The sequence below is a fragment of the Musca autumnalis genome, unplaced genomic scaffold (assembly GCF_047663935.1).
Source record: "Musca autumnalis isolate F117 unplaced genomic scaffold, ASM4766393v1 scaffold_5, whole genome shotgun sequence".
Classification (NCBI taxonomy): Eukaryota; Metazoa; Arthropoda; class Insecta; order Diptera; family Muscidae; genus Musca; species Musca autumnalis.
Genome location: NW_027412088.1, coordinates 64,099,352 through 64,119,564, shown reverse-complemented (window position 1 = coordinate 64,119,564; position 20,213 = coordinate 64,099,352). Strand labels below are relative to the sequence as shown.

At 33.4% G+C, this 20,213-nt stretch overlaps 1 long non-coding RNA gene across 1 annotated transcript in view; it reads left to right on the top strand.

Annotated features, from left to right (window-relative positions):
* Positions 1-2,381, top strand: part of LOC141405344 (uncharacterized) — a 188,620-nt gene extending 186,239 nt beyond the window's left edge. Inside the window, exons 7-8 of the long non-coding RNA XR_012413182.1 lie at positions 1,632-1,797; positions 1,876-2,381. This is a non-coding gene — a long non-coding RNA (uncharacterized lncRNA). The remainder of the gene's footprint in view (positions 1-1,631; positions 1,798-1,875) is intronic.
* Positions 2,382-20,213: the final 17,832 nt, after the last annotated feature.

The window sequence follows — 20,213 nt, the reverse complement described above, 5'->3', positions numbered from 1 at the left end:
CCATTCCCCTGCTTCAATACTGTGACGTACGACGATGACAACTCTGGAGAAAAAAGAAAGCATAAGTTTTTGTGGCATATAATGCAGGTCCTCGGTCGGGATCCCGTATTTGCGTAAAAAAGTTGATAATTTATACGGTTAAGTCCAGAAACCTTGTTTTTTATGGTCCAAGGTTCTTGGATTAAACCAATATGTATATTACCTTTTGTTATTTTGTCCATCAGGGCTAGTGTTGCCGTTTCGCTCCGATGGAGGTGGAACTGGATGACCTCAATCATTGGTCCTCCAGTAGGTTGGCTTCTTGGGAGTCGCTAATATCGTCTGCTCCTCCCTCCTGTAAACCTTTTGGTAAGTTGACCTCTTGGTTATTTGGTTTGGCAATCTCCTCCTCACCACCTCTTGCCTTTCCAATTTTGAAAAGACCGAGTTCGAGACGAAGAATGCCTTGCCCTTGGTTTTGACGAGCCCGGCTAGCGAAAGATCGTCGATCCCCATCACAAGTAGAGTGCCGTCTTCCTTCCCCTCCCTGTGGAAGACCTCCCATCTTTCCACCTTTAGGGCCTCGTTTTGTACGCCATAGACCTCGAGCATGCGCTCCGTCTCGAGCTTGCAGCCATACCCCTTGATGTACACCGATGCTTTGGTTAGATGAGGAATTTCGTCTTTCCTCGCCAGTTTTAGTCTGCCACCTTCCCAAGGAGTTGCTATACTGCTGACTACCTCCCCGAGAGCTGCAGAGTTTGCGTCTGAGTCCAGGTGGTACAATAGGAGGTCCCCCCTTGGCTCACAGCAGTTTATTTTTATTGGGACTAGTCCTTTCAGGATTTGTTCCAATATTTTATCGTTGATCGATTACTGCGTAGCACAGCTCGTCCTTGTAGTATCTCTTGGCTACCTTGGCGTAAGTCGATGGCGGCTCCGTTCCGGTTTCAGCGTCCATCTTCCTCTTCTGGGTGGAGGTAGGCTTCTTTACTGAGTCCTTGGCCACCACAGAAGATTCCGATTCTTTTTGTCAGAACTCGCCTCTTCAGTATCATTTGAAGGATACTTTTGGCAGTCTCCTTGGCTTTTGTCCTGACGAGGTTTGTCCTGGGCAATTGAAGGTGGGAAGCTCTTTTTCTTCTTACTGGGTTTTGGCACGTTCTGCTCCTCAGGAGACCTTGTCCTCTTCGCCGCTTCCGAAGAAGTGGAGGGACTGTCTGGTTTCATTCTTAGTTTGTTCACAATTGGCTCTTTCCACGATTTGTTTGATTCATATGTGTTGTCACTTTTTGTATACAACGTGACTTTAGTTTAATGGGTTCTGAATTTTTATATGTAAATGAAAAAAACCTCGATAATTCATATTTTTTATTTTAACCTCGTTAATTCATAAACTCGCTAAATCGTAATTCTCGATAATTCGTAAAATTTTGCTGGTCCCTTGAATTAGGAATTATCGAGATTCTACTGTATCTAACTGGCATTTTTGATGGGACAATAGAAACGTAGAATCAAGGACCATTTAGTTGAATCATGCATAGAATGTTATGTTTTTGAAAGATCAGCATTGTAATGTTTTGCTTCATAATCTTTAACTTCACTACTATTTCATTTAGTTTTTTAATTCTCCGCTTCTTTTTCCTTTTAAGGTGACTATTTACGTGACAAATATGAAGAATCAACGAAATTGTTTTAAAAACGTTGAAATTTTATAAGACAAGGATCCACAATTTAAAGTACCCACAACACATTATTTGGTGTTTTTGAATGATGACCCTGATTGTTGTCGAATTAGCAAACAACTACAATGGCTGGGTAAGTGTACAATTTAAAAATATACCTCAAAAAAATATTGTTAATTTTAAGCGTTTTTATACCTCTTCTCTTTCAAAGGAACCCATGGCTGAGTTTGTAACAAAACATAGAATGGTTTAAATGGCTGTGCTGCAGTCGAGGTTTTTATACTGAAAATACTGTGGTGCGAAAGCGATTGAATTGCAAGTTTCACTGGAGTTGTCTAGTCAAATGTAAAGTGTGTGTTAATGTTATTATTCCAATTATATTTTAAGCTACGGAGAATTAAAAAAATTTAAACAAATCGAATTGTAATTGCAATTTATTTGAATTTCAGTATTTCAAATTATAATCTAGAATTAAATTCGAAAGTGTCAAGTGAGAGGATTGACAAAGTTCAAATGAAATTATCAAATTATTACTGGCATTCTCTGCTTTGAATATGAAAATGTTATAAGTAGTGAATAAATACATATTTATGTTTGTAGTCCTACTAATTTTTTCTGTTGCTTGGTTCAGATTTTTTATGTTTAATATTAATTTGTTAAAACAAGAAAAAATTGAGGAAAACAATAAAAAATGATTCAATGAAAAATAACAAAAAACTATTTTATTTCAACACTGAAGTATCAGTCAATCTTCAGCCACTATGAGTTATTAGGAAATAAATGTTAGCCATGGTAAGTAATGACAAAACGCTATCGTAATATAAACAAACCAGCTTATGACGCTGAACTGTTCTCAAAATCAAAAAATTTTAAGTAACCCGATGAAGCTATAAGCACTATTTTATACAATAACATCTAAAAAATATATATTGAATTCATTGTTCCTCTATGGACAATATACATACAGCACCAACGTGCCCAGAAATTTATTTTGGCAGAAAGACCACTAGACCAAGTATGACATTTTGAAAACCAAATGTTCACAAAGTGGATGCTTAATTTTCATTTTGGGGATCGGGCCCCCTAAAATCTACCCAGCATTCGTCTCCGATAGAGGTATTTTAATTTATTCCCCATCGAACTTCCAATAAAGCCCTCTTCGGTAAAATGCTTTTCTTCATTTTGTTTTTGCTTGAATTCACCCAAAAAGAAATTAATGAATTAAATGTTTCTCAAAAGGGATACAAAAAAGCGCAGAAACTATTACGAGCTTAATTGTCCCGCAAATGGTAGCTGAAACCTCAAAAAAAAGGAATATCTATAATCTGGCAATGTGTGTGTGCATGTGTCAACATGAAAAAGTGTCGTTGTGTACTCCAAAGTTATAAATGTTTATAAATGTTCCATATCCGTTTTGTCAGTCAGTCATTGAGTTACTAGACAACTCCACCATATGCTGTCATTATACAATGCCGTGTATGTAAAGCCACAGAAAACAAAAGAAGATAAAAAACGTAGAAATTTTTTCACAATATTGTAAAATAACACTCATTCGTATGTACATACCCACTACAGGAGTCTCACTGACATGTTGTCGTTGATGAATATAGACTTATAACTTATTTCTTTTCCACGGAAATAATGTATTTTAACTCAGAAAAGAAACAGGTCGGTGCGTTAAAACCAAGAAACACACACACCAAACAAATAAGCAAAGGCTATAGTACTAAACCTATCTGGCTTCTATACCAAATGCATTAAGGCGAATTGAAACAAAATAATTAATATGTATTTGATTTTTTATTGAATAATATCGACATCTACTTGGTACTGATTGAAAGCTTTGCTGGTCATCTTCATTAGCATTTTACATGTCTTTAATGCACCAAATAGAAGCAGAGGTACTTGTCATTAACGTAAAAACTTCGAAATATTAACCCACTCTTTTTGTAAAAAAATTTATTCTTCTCACACGCATTGTCGAATTTACTCACCTTAGCCCAAATGTAGAGCGCTGATTTTTAAATGAGGGACTTTTAATCATCTACGAAAAATTAAGTCAGTATGTCAACTGTGGACTGAGCTATAGATGTCTAAATTAATATGAATACAGACGAACGAACAAAAATAACTCATTTTGCAATAACTCTGATATTTTACCATAAATGCCACCAAAAAACCCAGTTTCGAGAAAAATTCGTTTTAAGTTGGAGATTCAAATTTGACTTCCCAACATAAAAATATTAGTACACAAGCAGCTAGCCAGATATCAATGCTAAATTTCTGTGCAAGATCAAGCATGATTTAAAGTGTTTTAGTGCTTCATAAACTCAGAAATCCGTTTTGTTGAATTATGCCAAACTCGTAGTACATGAGCTGTAACTCGATGATTTTAGAGATATCAACATGAACATTTGACACAAGACAAAGCAAAAAAACGGAAAGTGCTAACTCAGAAAACGAATTTTTTGAGTTATGCCACTCTTTGAGTAAATGAGCGATATGTATTTTTATACACATGTCCTAAATTGGTCTCCATTAGGGTTATAACGTTTTTACAACCTCGTATACCTGTATCATATTTTGATAAGTATTTGCCTAAGATAAAAAGCTCACACTAACGATAATAAAATATAATTTAAAAAAAAAAATTAAGTTTCAGTGTTTTATTTAGAAATGCACTTAAAAATAGAAAATAATTTGTCGCTTAGCCTCAATAAATATATTATTTCTCATGATGGAATCTCTCAAATAAAACGCTTGCCGTTTAATTTTGCCACCATTTATAATTTAAATGCAAGCGTTTTATTTGAGAGATTCCATCATGAGAAAGAATATATTTATTGAGGCTAAGCGACAAATTATTTTCTATTTTTAAGTGCATTTCTAAATAAAACACTGAAACTTAATTTTTTTTTAAATTATATTTTATTTTTAACTTTTTAGTAAATACACTTTAACTATTGAGTAAATAAATTTGTTCGTGTAGTTCCGTTATATAAAGGCTATACCAAAACCTGGAATTATGTCCATAATTTTTGTTGGGGAAGTTTCTGTACCATTGTGGACTCCAAATGCCACGTTACAGCCAATTCACCTAAAAATTGAGATAAAATCCTTAAAACTCTTAAAATTAGGTCGTACCGCTATAAGGGGGCTATACCAAAACCTGGACCTCTGTTCACAATTTTTGGTGGGTAAATGTCTGTATCTTTGGAAATGCCAAATGACAGCTAATTCGGGCAAAACTTAAGATAAAATCTTCAAAGTACCTGAAATCGGGTGGTGCCGCTATATGGCTGTAGGAAAAATTGGGCACATATTCATGTATTGTCATACAAATCTGAAAAGTGTGCAAAGTTTCAGTTCGATTGGTCAACTGCAACTGTGTGGAAAATGAGTTACCAGATTTGAAATGCAATTCAAATAGTACACGTTAAAACACTGTGAAATGGACCAATCTTTGTTTTAATTACATATTTATGTATTGTCATCCAACTCTGAAAAGTGTTCAAAGTTTTAGTCCGACTGGTCAACTGCAACTGTGTTAAAAATGAGTTACCAGATTTGAACTAAACGACCAAAGCAAGTTAAATAAACCACTGTAAAAACACTTGAAATTTGGTGGAGCCGTAATATGGGGGCTACACAAACACCTGGACCTATGTCCATAATTGTTAATGGGCACGTTTCTGTACCATTGGAAAGTAGTTGTAGTTGTCAAAAAACAGCCAATACGGGCTTAAAATGACGATAAAATACCTTAAATCGAGTGGTACCGCTGGATGGGAGCTACAGGAAAAAATGGACCCATATTGGTTCTGGTTTCATATTCATGTATTGTCATCCAAATCTGATATGTGTGCAAATTTTAAGTTCGATTGGTCAACTGCAACTGTGTTGAAAATGAGTTACCAGATTTGAAAAGCAAATTAGATAAAAAATTGTAAAACAGTGTAAAAATTGACCAATATTGGTTTTGATTTCATATTCATGTATTGTCATCCATATCTGAAAAGTGTGCAAAGTTTTAGTTCGCTGGTCAGTTACACCTGTGTTGAAAATGAATTACCAGATTTGAAAAGCATGTAAAATTGAACACTGTACAACACTGTAAAAATGGACCAATATTGGTTTTGATTTCATATTCATGTATTGTCATCCAAATCTGAAAAGTTTGCAAAGTTTTAGTCCAATTGGTCAACTGAAACTGTGTGAAAATGAGTTACCAGATTTGAAAAGCAAAATACCGGAAATCGGGTGGTACCGTTATATGGGGGCTATAGGAAAAAATGGACCCATATTCATTTTGGTTTCATATTCACGTATTGTCATCTAAATCTGAAAAGTGTGCAAAGTTTTATTTTGATTGGTCAACTGCAACCGCGTTAAAAATCAGCTACCAGAGTTGAAAAGGGGGTTAAGTTAGACACCGTAAAACCACTGTAAGAATGGACCAATATTGGTTTTGATTTCATATTTATGTATTGTCATCCAAATCTGAAATGTGTGCAAATTTTAAGTTCGATTGGTCAACTGCAACTGTGTGAAAAAGTAGTTACCAGATTTGAAAAGCAAATAAGATAAAACACTGTAAAACAGTGTAAAAATGGACCAATATTGGTTTTGATATCATATTCGTGTATTGTCATCCAAATCTGAAAAGTGTGCAAAGTTTTACTAAGATTGGTCTACTGCAACTGTGTTAAAAATGAGTTACCAGATTTGAACTAAACACACACCAAGGCAAGTTAAATAAAACACTGTAATAAAAAAGCTCACGCTCAATGTCATTTGAAATTTTTTTCTATATGAGCTTTTTTGACAAACTGTTGAAGTCACTATAAGCAGATATGTGTATATATAAATCTGAAAATAAACTTTGGAACTACACGGCATTACATCATTACATATATCAGGAAAAATGTCTAAAATTGTCTTTTCCATTTCAAAAAAATCAAAAAAAAAAAAATATTGATGCTACATCAATGAATTTTGGTACATAGATTAAGAAAAAAATCTGTATTCCAAATCTGTTTTCGTTACTAACTTTGATCGTTGCGCGCAAAAGATATGACCGTTTTAATTATGATAATTAGAAAAAATTCTAAAAAAATCGCGCCTTAATATAGTTAGCTGTTATATCCTATTATCGTTAACTGAATTCGTAACCTTTGCGATGATGCAAAAAATAATCGCAAAGTCTCAATGGATTCGCGAAAAATCAAATTTGTTAAATAATTTCACGTATTTATAAACATATTTTTGAAACAATAGCGCTCATACTTACGAAAAATATATAAAAAAAATTATAACAGCATCCAAACATTTTGAGGAATAAAATGAAACCTAAGTTGTGAAGGTTGGAGCTATAGTATTCATGTTATTTGCAAAAATACGAAGAAAATATTAGGAAAAAATTAAAATCATATTATTCTAATTTTATTTTTTTATGGTTTTATAGGAAAAGTTGGAGAAAAAATGTTTGAGTTCTTCGGCATTTTCGTGAAAATTTCTAGCAATAATGATGATATTCCGTTGTAACAAACTTTTCGCTTATAGTTTTCCTATTGGATAATATTATTAGAACCTTACATTAAATCACAAGGAATTCCAATTGTGGCATAACGTTAAAATAATGTTATATTGAATACTACAACATTTGAGACGCATATAAACCGCGTAATTATGAAAATGACATGATGCGCATCCGATGTTCCAACACAGCGAATCAATCCCTCTTTTTTGATGTATAGTTTGTCAAATTCTATTTGGCGGCCACGATGTAGCATCTGCTGCATATTAGGGTGCAAAATACTGTAAAATGGTCATAATTTCCGAGAAGTTCATTTACATTTTATGCGCATCCGATTTCAATAATCACCATTAAAAATACATCATTATATGCCGTTTTAATGCGATCCATCAAGAACCGTGGATGTAGCATCGCACTCAATTTTTAGAAAAAATTTATTATATCTCTGGATTTACGAGAGTTTTTAAATATCTGTTTTCGCACAGTTTAAACACACGTATCGATCTATTTATTTAAGTAGAACTGACACATCCACAACGCGTTTTAATATTCAATATTTTCAAAATAATTTTTTGCAAATTTTCGAAATTTGAGGGGTATCATATCCGCCGATCTAGTGGGTGGATTTTTAAGCGTCGTGGCTTGTTAGATTCAGAGCGTAAAAAAACTAAATTTACGCGGGTTTCCACAGAAATAGAATGACGTTTGTAAATTTTAAACCAAAAAAATAGGTTTTTGAGAAAAATTTACACACAAAAATTTCGTGTTTGGGCGCAGATTACTGTGATCCTGTGAGGGCTACACCCTAATGCTATACACTAAAAAATGCGAAAGCGCGAGTGCTACAATCAAATAATAAGATTTTAGGGAAATCCAGCTGCGCGTCCCGATTAGAGCAAAAATTCAAAAAACCCTATTTTTCAGGTTTCAAAATGTCAGCATCCGTTTGACGTAGATACAGTGGATATATTGAAAAATCATACATTAGAAACTTCAACTCTGAAGTGTACTCTTTAACTTCTCCTTTGAGCATTAAGCTCTACATTGTGTTGTAAAACCACTAATTGGAAAATAACATAATGAAACTCGTTTAACTCAACGATTTTTTTACATTAGTACGACCACAGCTTCCGCTCAAATTATTATTTTAAGAAATCCCTCGGTGAATCGGGCTAAAACAGTTTATTTTGCCAAAATGCGGTCAAAAGTTATGGTATAGTAAAACTGATCGCGAGTTACATTACCCCATACCTCGGTTTCAACATAAGTTAATTTTCTACAAAAAGCTTGATATCTATGTTATGATATATCATATCATATCATATGTAATTTTATTTCATATATCATATCAATTAAAACAGTTTTTGCGGGACCGTTTCATTCATTCGTACAACAGGAAATAATTTTTTTCAATATTTTTTTTATTAAATAATATTTTAAAAAAATCAAAGTGGTGTGTGTGTGACCTTTTTTAAGACGTTATTTTAGTGATTAATTGGAAAAAGTTCATTCATTCCAGCTTCATGAAATCATTTTTAAGAAAAAAAGGTCAAAAACTCATAACCCTATCCTCCACTCTAGCTAATAACAAAACACAATAATAGGAATACATTTCAGCCTATCTGGCACGCTTTTGACACATCATATCCGTTATATTTTTATACCCTCCACCATAGTATGGAGGGTATATTAAGTTTGTCATTCTGTTTGTAACACATCGAACTAATCATTTGCGACCCTATAAAGTATATATATTCTTGATCAGGATAAAATTCTAAGACGATCTAGCCATGTCCGTCTGTCCGTCTGTCTGTCCGTCTGTCCGTCTGTTGTAATCACTCTAGCGTCCGCAATAATTGAGATAGAGTGCTGAAATTTTGCACCCGAGGGTCTTTTTTCCATAGGCAGGTCAAGTTCGAAGATGGGCTATATCGGTCCACTTTTTGGTATAGCCCCCATATAACGGTACCTCCGGATTTGAGGTATTTCGACGTTCTTCGCCACATTTGCAGACCGAATTAGCTATAGTTTGGCATTTAGGGTTCCTAGTGATCAACAAACTTATATCCCAAAGGATATGGGCATAGGTCCATGTTTTGGTATAGCTCCCATATAACGGTACCTCCCGATTTTCGGTATTTTGAGAATTTTAGCCACAATTTGTAACCGAAATATCTGCAATTTGACATTTGAAGTTCTCAGTGGTCATGAAACATCTCCACCAAACATCGTCAACATAGGTCCATGTTTTGGTATAGCCCCCATATAACGGTACCTCCCGATTTTCGGTATTTTGAGAATTTTAGCTAAAATTTTTAACCGAACTAGCTGTAATTTGGCACTTGAGGTTCTCAGTGGTCATGAAATATCTCCACCAAGCATTGTCAACATTGGTCCATGTTTTGGTATAGCTCTCATATAACGGTACCTCCCGATTTTCGGTATTTTGAGAATTTTAGCCATAATTTGTAACCGAAATATCTGCAATTTGACATTTGAGGTTCTCAGTGGTCACGAAATATCTCCAACAAACATCGTCAACATAGGTCCATGTTTTGGTATAGCCCCCATATAACGGTACCTCCCGATTTTCGGTATTTTGAGAATTTTAGCTAAAATTTTTAACCGAACTAGCTGTAATTTGCCATTTGAGGTTCTAAGTAGTAATGAAATATCTCCACCAAGCATCGTCAACATAGGTCCATGTTTTGGTATAGCTCCCATATAACGGTACCTCCCGATTTTCGGTATTTTGAGAATTTTAGCCACAATTTGTAACCGAACTAGCTGTAATTTGCCATTTGAGGTTCTCAGTAGTCATGAAACATCTCCACCAAACATCGTCAACATAGGTGCATGTTTTGGTATAGCCCCCATATAACGGTATCTCCCGATTTTCGGTATTTTGAGAATTTTAGCTACAATTTTTAACCGAACTAGCTGTAATGATAGGTATTTTGAGAATTTTAGCTACAATTTTGTCTATTCAAAAATAATCGTCAATATAGGTCCATGTTTTGGTATATCCCCCCATATAACTGTACCTCCCGTTTTTCGGGAATTTTCAGTGGTCACGAAATTTCTTCACTAAAATTCGTCAACATGGGTCCATTTTTGAGGGTCTACATTGTTTTGATGAAACTACCCTCAATTTGACTCTTGATGTTCCCTGCAGCTATAAAACTTTTCCGCCAAAAAATTTAATGATAGGTTGACTCTTTGATATAGCCCCGTAGGTGGTACCTTTCACCTAGCTGAACACATTTTTTTAGATTAGATCAGATAACACTGTGCAACAAAATGGAGGTGAAAGCCTGGTGCACGGAAAATTCCTCTTGGGGAAGAAAGGCCTTGGTGAGTATATTATGAACCCCGAAGGACAGATCCGCCGTGAGTCGAACTTCCGCCTTATTGCGTGATGAAATTTTTGTTAGAGACCCTGTGGGCCATCAGGAATTAGCGTTATATCTTTGTTTACTGTTGCTTAATTGCTCTACAAAAACAACAAACAAAGATATAATTCTAATTCATGATAGCTTACAGGGTCTCTTGCAAAAACTTCATCACGCCATAACGCGGAAGTTCGAATCACGGCGCATCTGTCCTTCGGGGTTTTTAATATACACACACCAAGGGCTTTCATCTCCAAAAGGAATTATCTCTGTCCCAACATTTGTGTTCACAGTGTAATTTAAGCAATAGCGGGAGGCAGTAGAAGTCTAACCATTATCGAAAAGTTGTCCCACCTAAAATTGTAAAAGGACCCTAATTATTCCATTTTAATTAAGACTATTTTATGGTGGAGGGTATAAAAAGTTCGGCCCGGCCGAACTTAACGACTTTTTACTTGTTGTTTTGTAAACTTGTGGCAAAAGTTGACAGTATGAAAAAATACTTCGTTAATAGTTTATGCAAGTCAATAATACGAAAGCGTTAAAAGGGCAATGTACTCAAATGAAACGACTTGTCAAACCAATGCACAATAGTTTCAATGTGGAGAAACTTTTAGACAGTTACCTATGATGATAAAATTTTTCATTGTTCTACAAAAACAAATTTGCGATGTGGAGAAAATACAATTCTTTAAGATATCAATACTATTGGAAGTGTATCATCTCGACTAAGGATGAAATATAACAGTCATAAGAGGACCTGCTCTGCAGCAATTTGTGAACAACGGCCCACAATGGTCAAGGAATAAATTTTCCTGGAAAAAACCCCATAATTTTGTCGTCAGCGATTGTTAATTTCTATATGAGAATCGATAGTAAACATAATGAATCTAAGGAAACTAAACAATGAGGTAAATAAAAAATATAGGGTGGTGTGGGCGTGGCATGCTCTTAAAGACGACAATTGTTTTGAAAATACGTAATTTTTGCAAATTTCTTGAAAAAGTAATATGTAGCTATTTCTCGGAAACTATAACATATATTGTGTTCATTGTTTTTTGTTAGGTATGTAGGATTGTTGCCTTTAAAAACTGTACATGAAGTGAGCTATTATAGTTTACCTCAGGTACTAAATTTTAGCGAAATTCTAATTTTAGTGATCTGCATGGAGCAATGTTTCGTTTTCACGGAATGATGCCTTAGAGTGTCCTCTTTTAGCCAATATAAACGTTTGTGCACGTCCCGTTTCGTCCGTTTAAAACTTTTTTAAATTTATTGAAATTACATTGGTAAAAATGTATCTTTTTCCCTAATGATTCCCATATTAATTACAGCTTTTTTACACAAATTTACATTTTTTAAATATACGAGATTTTTATATGATTTGTATGATTTATAAAAACCCCAAATGAGATTTTTTAATGAACTGGTAAAATTTTCTCATCAATTGGACAATAAATGTTGCCTTTAGAGCATTTTCGTGAAAATTCACCTTTGGCCCCTTACAAATTGCAATGGATAATTTGAGACCCCAGTGGCACCTGTTAACATATTCCAATTGTGCTCATACTTTGGCAATTTTAAAATTTAACAAAACTGAAAGCTTTTGGGGGCTGTGGCTTAAAAAAATCCGACATCTATTTTTTACAATGGATTTAAAACCAGCCTATTGGATACATGCCAAACCGTTGAAAAATACACAAAATAATTTTTGGAGAACTTTTGCTTCACATCCTGAAACTAATCCGGACAGTTTAAGTATAAGTGTGTATCGCTATCGTTATTCCATCCATTAAGATGATCAGATTAATCAATAATTTAAGAACTAGTCTTCAATACGAAGAATATCATTTAAAGTCATCTATGGGAAGAAGTCTCATAAAGCTAGTCCAAGGAACGCCTTCACAGATTTTCTATGGAAACATACCTCTTTAAAGGTTATCTATGGCGATAATTTGTTTAAGGTCTTCTATTGGAAGACTATCTAATGACGAAATTTTAGAGGTTCTACCTGTAAAAGACATTTTATACAAAGATCTTCTTTGAAGAGAGTACATTTTAAAGTTCGCTTATGTGAAGAATTCTTTTTATAGATCTTCAACGGGGTTACTCTGGGCTAAATTTTGAATCTTTTTCAACATCGTCTTTGAAAAGAAAATATTTGGATGGATTCCATGAAAACACATGTCCTTTATGGAAAGGTTATCTATCTATGGGAAAACAAGTGAGCAAGGGTCTAGTCGGAACGGGGCCGACTATGTTATACCCTACACCACTACCCCTGTACATAAGCATTTCATTGGTAAACATTTTTAAGTAGCTTTTAAACAAAATGACTTTTTTGAATACTGTCGACAATAACACTGATATTTAACCATCAATACCAATATAGATATCCGCATTGGAAATACAATTCCACAAATTAGAAATTGGTATACCTGATCGTTTCTGTTCATATCTCAAGTATTTGACCACTTTGGTAAAACAATTGGAATCAATTTAAAACTCAGAATGTCATGATTGTTCTTTTATTGAAATGCACCTAACCAAAGCTGGGATATTCATCATTACAATTAAAAAATGCTACGCTAAACAACTTTGCATATTTGTAAAGGTGAACTTTTCTTCTTCCATTCACAGCCTTTGCTTTTGGAGTACCCCTACTAGAAAAACGGAGATATTTTCATATTTGTCTATTCCGACGCCTGAATATTATTTGACGATCAATATTATTTGACTATTTCTCTTTTGGTTTAACATCGGACAAAAATTGCCTTGTGGAAAAATGAGATGCATATTACTGCGATATCTCCGTAGTTTGACCACGTACGCCAACTTACTTTGCGTTAATGCAAAGGTGATCTTTTCTTCTTCCCTCGACAGGCTTTCCTTTTGGAATACTCCTACTCCAAAGCGGAGATAATAACATAAGAATGAAACGCTGAATTTTCTCCATACAAGTTTTTGCCTATTCCGGCACCTGAATATTATACACTAGAATCTGAAAACACATTTAAATACGATGATATCAAAAGATTCTGGTTATGGGTTTACAAAGTATCACCATTACCTAGTTATAAAAGCAAAAGAATAATGAGTGAAACAACAAATATCTGACACAAATGTCACAAAACACATGCATGATAATATATAACATATACATACATACGTACGTGCAACAACCAAATCATGTTCTGTAAAAGTTGTTTTTAATCCTTTAAGATGATTTGCGGTGAAAAATAAAAACCAAGGCTAAAACTCATAGGGAAAAGTAAAACGTTGTATGTTGTTAAAACTAGGTCATTAAAATCTTCAAATAGTTACAAAATGCGAAGAAAAGATTAAATATGAATGTAACAGAGATGCAGTCAGAAGGTGGGCCAAGAAATTTTACTTTTCACGACATTATGAACTACAAGTAGACATGGTAGATACCATAAATGGCTCTGATTAATTTTCAAATGGCAAATTCCAGGATTTATTCTGCATTCTTATATATCTTAAGTGGACACTGACATGCTCATGGTATTTGCCGGAAATATAACTAAACACAACGGGTGTTGTAATGCTAATTTTGTACATCATCCCAGCAAAAATACTCATTTCAAAACCCCCTACTAACCCATTACACTGTGCGACAACAAAAAAAAATGACGAGGAAAATCGACTAGATTATGAAAGTAGAGCTAAAAATATGAGACACGTGTATCGGCGTTTTAAAAGTTTACGTCGGAAAGTAACCAAAATAGGCGGGGCAAGTTCCGCCCATTTTTAATTTTTTCGAAATATTCGAATTAAGATATCTTTGAATCCTTGCATTTCAGGTATATAGTGTCTTTGGCAACTTTACAGAGGAGTATGTGGGCAATATTTTTGTTAAAAATTTTAACCCTCATGCGGTTCATCAAAGGGGTCTTTTTTGTCCTTTTTTTCAAAAATCTTTCAAAAACTGCTTAAAAATGTGATTGTATCAAATCCAAATATTCTACAAAATTGTTCGCCATAAAATTTTACTATAGGTCTTAGAATACACCAAATCTGTAACTCTTGTCTAATCGCCAGGAATCACTAAAAACGAAAAACACGTTTTAGGGTTAAAGTCGGACTTCATCTGAGTTTATTCAAAATTGTCCAACAAAACATAATTTTAGAGGGATGACGTCAAAGACAAAAATATTCTCCGTCAAATTTTACTATAGGTCACCAAAGAAATGAAATGCCTGTTTACATTACATATCATAAAAATATCAGTATCAATTTTGCTGAAAAAACATGAAAATATTTCCCAATCTTTTTGATGAAAAATTGTTCCTTCTTTTTTCGAGTTTATACATTAAAGTAATATGAAACTTGGTTAAAGGTGAAAAGTGTCAAAAGATTAAAAATTCTACACAAAATTTCACTAAGAGTTTCAGAATAAACCATATATCTAGCTATACTATTTCCTTAAAAAAATTAGATTCCAAATTTATATATATTTGGATGAAATTATATGTTTTAATTTTGGACTGTTAATTTTACATAATTCCATATTGGATCAAAATCTAGCAAAATCCTTTACTTTTTGGGAATATTGTTAAAGAAAGAAATGTTCCAAATGAAATTTCATTATGGGTCTCTGAATAAAAGAAATCTGTAACCATAGTATATAACATTCTTAGCAGCACTTGTTTTTGATATATATGTTTTAGGGCCATATTTCCCAATTTTCATACAGTTTGTCGTTGTGATTGGATACTGTAAATATCATATTGATGATTTTTCGTTGTGAATTCATACAGAAGATGTTGTGCATTCCATTCATAATGCTTTTGAAATATTTGTGGTGCATATCAAGCTTTTTGTAGAAAATTAACTTATATTGAAACTTAGGTATGGGGTATTGTAACTCGCGATTAGTTTTACTATATCATAACTTTTGACCGAATTTTGGTAAAATAAACTGTTTTAGCCCGATTCACCGAGGGGTTTCTTAAAATAATAATTTGAGCGGAAGCTGTGGTCGTACTAAAGTAAAAAAATTGGAAAAAATCGTTGAAAAAAACGAGTTTCATTATGTTATTTTCCAATAAGTGGTTTTACAACACAATGTAGAACTTAATACTCAAAGGAGAAGTTAAAGAGTACACTTCAGAGTTGTAGTTTCTAATGTATGATTTTTTAATATATCCACTGTATCTACCTCAAACGGATGCTGACATTTTGAAACCAGAAAAATGGGGTTTTTTGAATTTTTGCTCTAATCGAGACGCGCAGCTGGATTTCCATAAAAGCATATTATTTGATTATAGTACTCGCGATTTCGCATTTTTTAATGTATAACATGAGGGTGTAGCCCTCACAGGATCACAGTAATCTGCGCCCAAACACGAAATTTTTGTGCGTAAATTTTTCTCAAAAACCTATTTTTTTGGTTTAAAATTTACAAACGTCAATCGATTTCCGTGGAAACCCGCGTAAATTTAGTTTTTTTACGTTCTGAATCTAACAAGCCACGACGCGTAAAAATCCACCCACTAGATCGGCGGATATGATACCCCTCAAATTTCGAAAATTTGCAAAAAATTATTTTGAAAATATCGCATATTAAAACGCGTTTTGGATGTGGCAGTTCTACTTAAATAAATAGATCGATACGAGTGTTTAAAAAGCGCGCAAACAGATATTTAAAAAATCTCGTAAATCCAGAGATATAATAGATTTTTTCTAAAAATTGAGTGCGATGCTACATCCACGGTTCTTGATGGATCGCATTGAAACGGCGTAGAATGATGTATTTTTTAATGGTGATTATTGAAATCGGATGCGCATAAAATGTAAATGAACTTCGCGGAAATTATGACCATTTTACTGTATTTTGCACCCTAATATGCAGCAGATGCTACATCGTGGCCGCCAAATAGAATTTGACAAACTGTACATCAAAAAAGAGGGATTGATTCGCTGTGTTGGAAAATCGGATGCGCATCATGTCATTTTCATAATTACGCGGTTTATTTGCGTATCAAATGTTGTAATATTCAATATAACATTATTTTAACGTTATGCCACAATTGGAATTCCTTGTGATTTAATATAAGGTTCTAATAATATTATCCAATAGGAAAACTATAAGCGAAAAATTTGTTACAACGGAATATCATCATTATTGCGTGAAATTTTGACGAAAATGTCGAAGAACTCAAACATTTTTTCTCCAACTTTTCCTATAAAACCATAAAAAAATAAAATTAGAATAATATGATTTTAATTTTTTTCGTAATATTTTATTCGTATTTTTGCAAATAACATGAATACTATAGCTCCAACCTTTACAACATAGGTTTCATTTTACTCCTCAAAATGTCTGGATGCTGTTATAATTTTTTTTATATATTTTTCGTAAGTATAATCGCTATTGTTTCAAAAATTTGTTTGTATGTACGTGAAATTATTTAACAAATTTGATTTTTTGCGAATCCATTGAGACTTTGCGATTATTTTTTGCATCATCGCAAAGGTTACGAATTCAGCTCACGATAATAGGATATAACAGTTAACTGTGTTAAGCCGCGATTTTTTTAGAATTGTTTCTAATTAGCATAAGTAAAACGGTCATATCTTTTGCGCGCAACGATCAAAGTTGGTAACGAAAACAGTTTTGGAATGACGATTTTTTTCTTAATCTATGTACCAAAAATCATTGATGTAGTATCAAAATTTTTTTTTGATTTTTTTGAAATGGAAAAAACAATTTTAGAAATTTTTCCTGATATATATTTGGAATATAAAAAACCCACATTGGACCTGCCCAAATTGCGTATTTTTAGTACTTTCAACTTAAATTCCGTAGTTTGGATAAGCCATTGAAAATACATTAGAGGTCTACGGCTATGGTCAAGTGAAAATATAGGTGCTCTCACATGCACAATTTGGTGTGGTCCAAAAAACTACAACGATGGGACTAACTCCTACTTTGGTGGCATTTACGGAATTAACACTAGCATTTGGCATAAATAGCTGTATCATGAATGACCATAACGAACCCAGTTACGATATAGTCATTTACGTCAATTTCTATGGTATTCCGTAAATGCCACCAAAGTAGGAGTTAGTCCCATCGTTGTAGTTTTTTGGACCACACCAAATTGTGCATGTGAGAGCCCATATGACACCTATATTTTCACTTGACCATAGCCGTAGACTTCTAATGTATTTTCACTTACAATATAAGAAACCAATGGCTTATCAAAACTACGGAATTTAAGTTGAACGTACTAAAAATACGTAATTTGGGCAGGTCCAATGTGGGTTTTTTATATTCCAAATATATATGCACCACAAATATTTCAAAAGCATTATGAATGGAACGCACAACATCTTCTGTATGAATTCACAACGAAAAACCATCAATATGATATTTACAGTATCCAATCACAACGACAAACTGTATGAAAATTGGGAAATATGGCCCTAAAACATATATATCAAAAACAAGTGCTGCTAAGAATGTTATATACTATGGTTACAGATTTCTTTTATTCAGAGACCCATAATGAAATTTCATTTGGAACATTTCCTTCTTTAACAATATTCCCAAAAAGTAAAGAATTTTGCTAGATTTTGATCCAGTATGGAATTATGTAAAATTAACAGTCCAAAATTAAAACATATAATTTCATCCAAATATATATAAATTTAGAATCTATTTTTTTTAAGGAAATAGTATAGCTAGATATATGGTTTATTCTGAAACTCATAGTGAAATTTTGTGTAGAATTTTTCATCTTTTGAGCCTTTCACCTATAACCAAGTTTCATATTACTTTAATGTATAAACTCGAAAAAAGAAGGAACAATTTTTCATCAAAAAGATTGGGAAATATTTTCATGTTTTTTCAGCAAAATTGATACTGATATTTTTATGATATATAATGTAAATAGGCATTTCATTTCTTTGGTGACCTATAGTAAACTTTGACGAAGAATATTTTTGTCTTTGACGTCATCCCTCTAAAATTATGTTTTGTTGGACAATTTTGAATAAACTCAGATGAAGTCCGACTTTAACCCTAAAACGTGTTTTTCGTTTTTAGTGATTCCTGGCGATTAGACAAGAGTTACTGGTTTGGTGTATTCTGAGACCTATAGTAAAATTTTATGGCGAACAATTCTGTAGAATATTTGGATTTGATACAATCACATTTTTAAGCAGTTTTTGAAAGATTTTTGAGGGTTAAAATTTTTAACGAAAATATTGCCCACATTCTCCACTGTAAAGTTGTCAAAGACACTATATACCTGAAATGCAAGGATTCACACATATCTTAACTCGAATATTTCGAAAAAATTAAAAATGGGCGGAACTTGCCCCGCCTATTTTGGTTACTTTCCGACGTAAACTTTTAAAACGCCGATAGACGTGTCTCATATTTTTAGCTCTACTTTCATCATCTAATCGATTTTTCCCATCATTTTGAAAAAAATTGAATTTTGTTGCACAGTGTTATTTAAACAAGAGCATGTCGCGCGAAATGTGTATATATTTATTTTGTGACTACGTATAGAAGTAGTCATGACTACTTCACTTTTTAAAGAAGTTTTTTCTCTCTACAGATCTTCTATCTAAAGGAGATCTTTATAAAGCCTTTTTCTATAAAAGATCTTAAGTAGAACTTATTTATAGTGTATATGACATGAACATGCCTCAATTTTATAAAATGCCTTTGAAACGTATTCTGTCTATAGAAGACCTACAGAAAGTTTTCTGACCATAGATGACGTTTGAAAAGTCTCCAGCCTATAAAATGCAATTAGAATTTGTTCAGTCTACAGAGATTCTTTATACGGTAATTTCGTTTTAAGGAGACCTATAGAAATTATCCTGCCTATAAAGGGTCTTCAGATGACCTTTAGAATATTTCACTTTAAAAAGGTCTTATGTTACTAAAAGATCTTCGAAAGGTGTCCTTTGTAGAAGAAGCTTTCATGTCAAAATTCTCATTAGAGAACTATTTTGAATACCACAAAATGAAAATATCAACTGATTTGTTGGGATAATATGGCTAAAATCGAAATCAGAAAGTACCTTTATATGGGGACTACATCATTTCCACATTGGTTCTAAAAATTTGTTTGATTGCTGATTTGTATCGGCACTTAGGAAAAAAGGCCTCTCTGACATATGTCCCAAACATATTTTGCAGCAAACATATATTTGCTACAAAAATGTCTTTGCCATGCTAGATAACTTTTGGGTTTTGGTCATAAGTATTATACATTACATCGCTGATATTTGATAATTAAATTTTCACAATCATTGAAAAGAAGTTCCGTGGAGAGCGATTGTCCAGGGATAGTGGTATAGGGTATCCCATGGTCGGCTCAGTCCGACTATAGGCTTTTCTTACTTGTTTTTTCTTACAGTAAACATATCCAACACAAGGAATCTGAAAGAATTTTGTCGATATATGCATAATGAAGTTATAGCTGTTTAAATATGAAAAATATTTCCCAGGTAATCTAATGCGATAATCATATAATCATATCTAATGCGATAATCAAAAATTGAATCGAATTATGGCAAAATCGGGGAAAGATGTATATAGAGGCTATATCCAAATCTAAACCGATTCTTGCTACA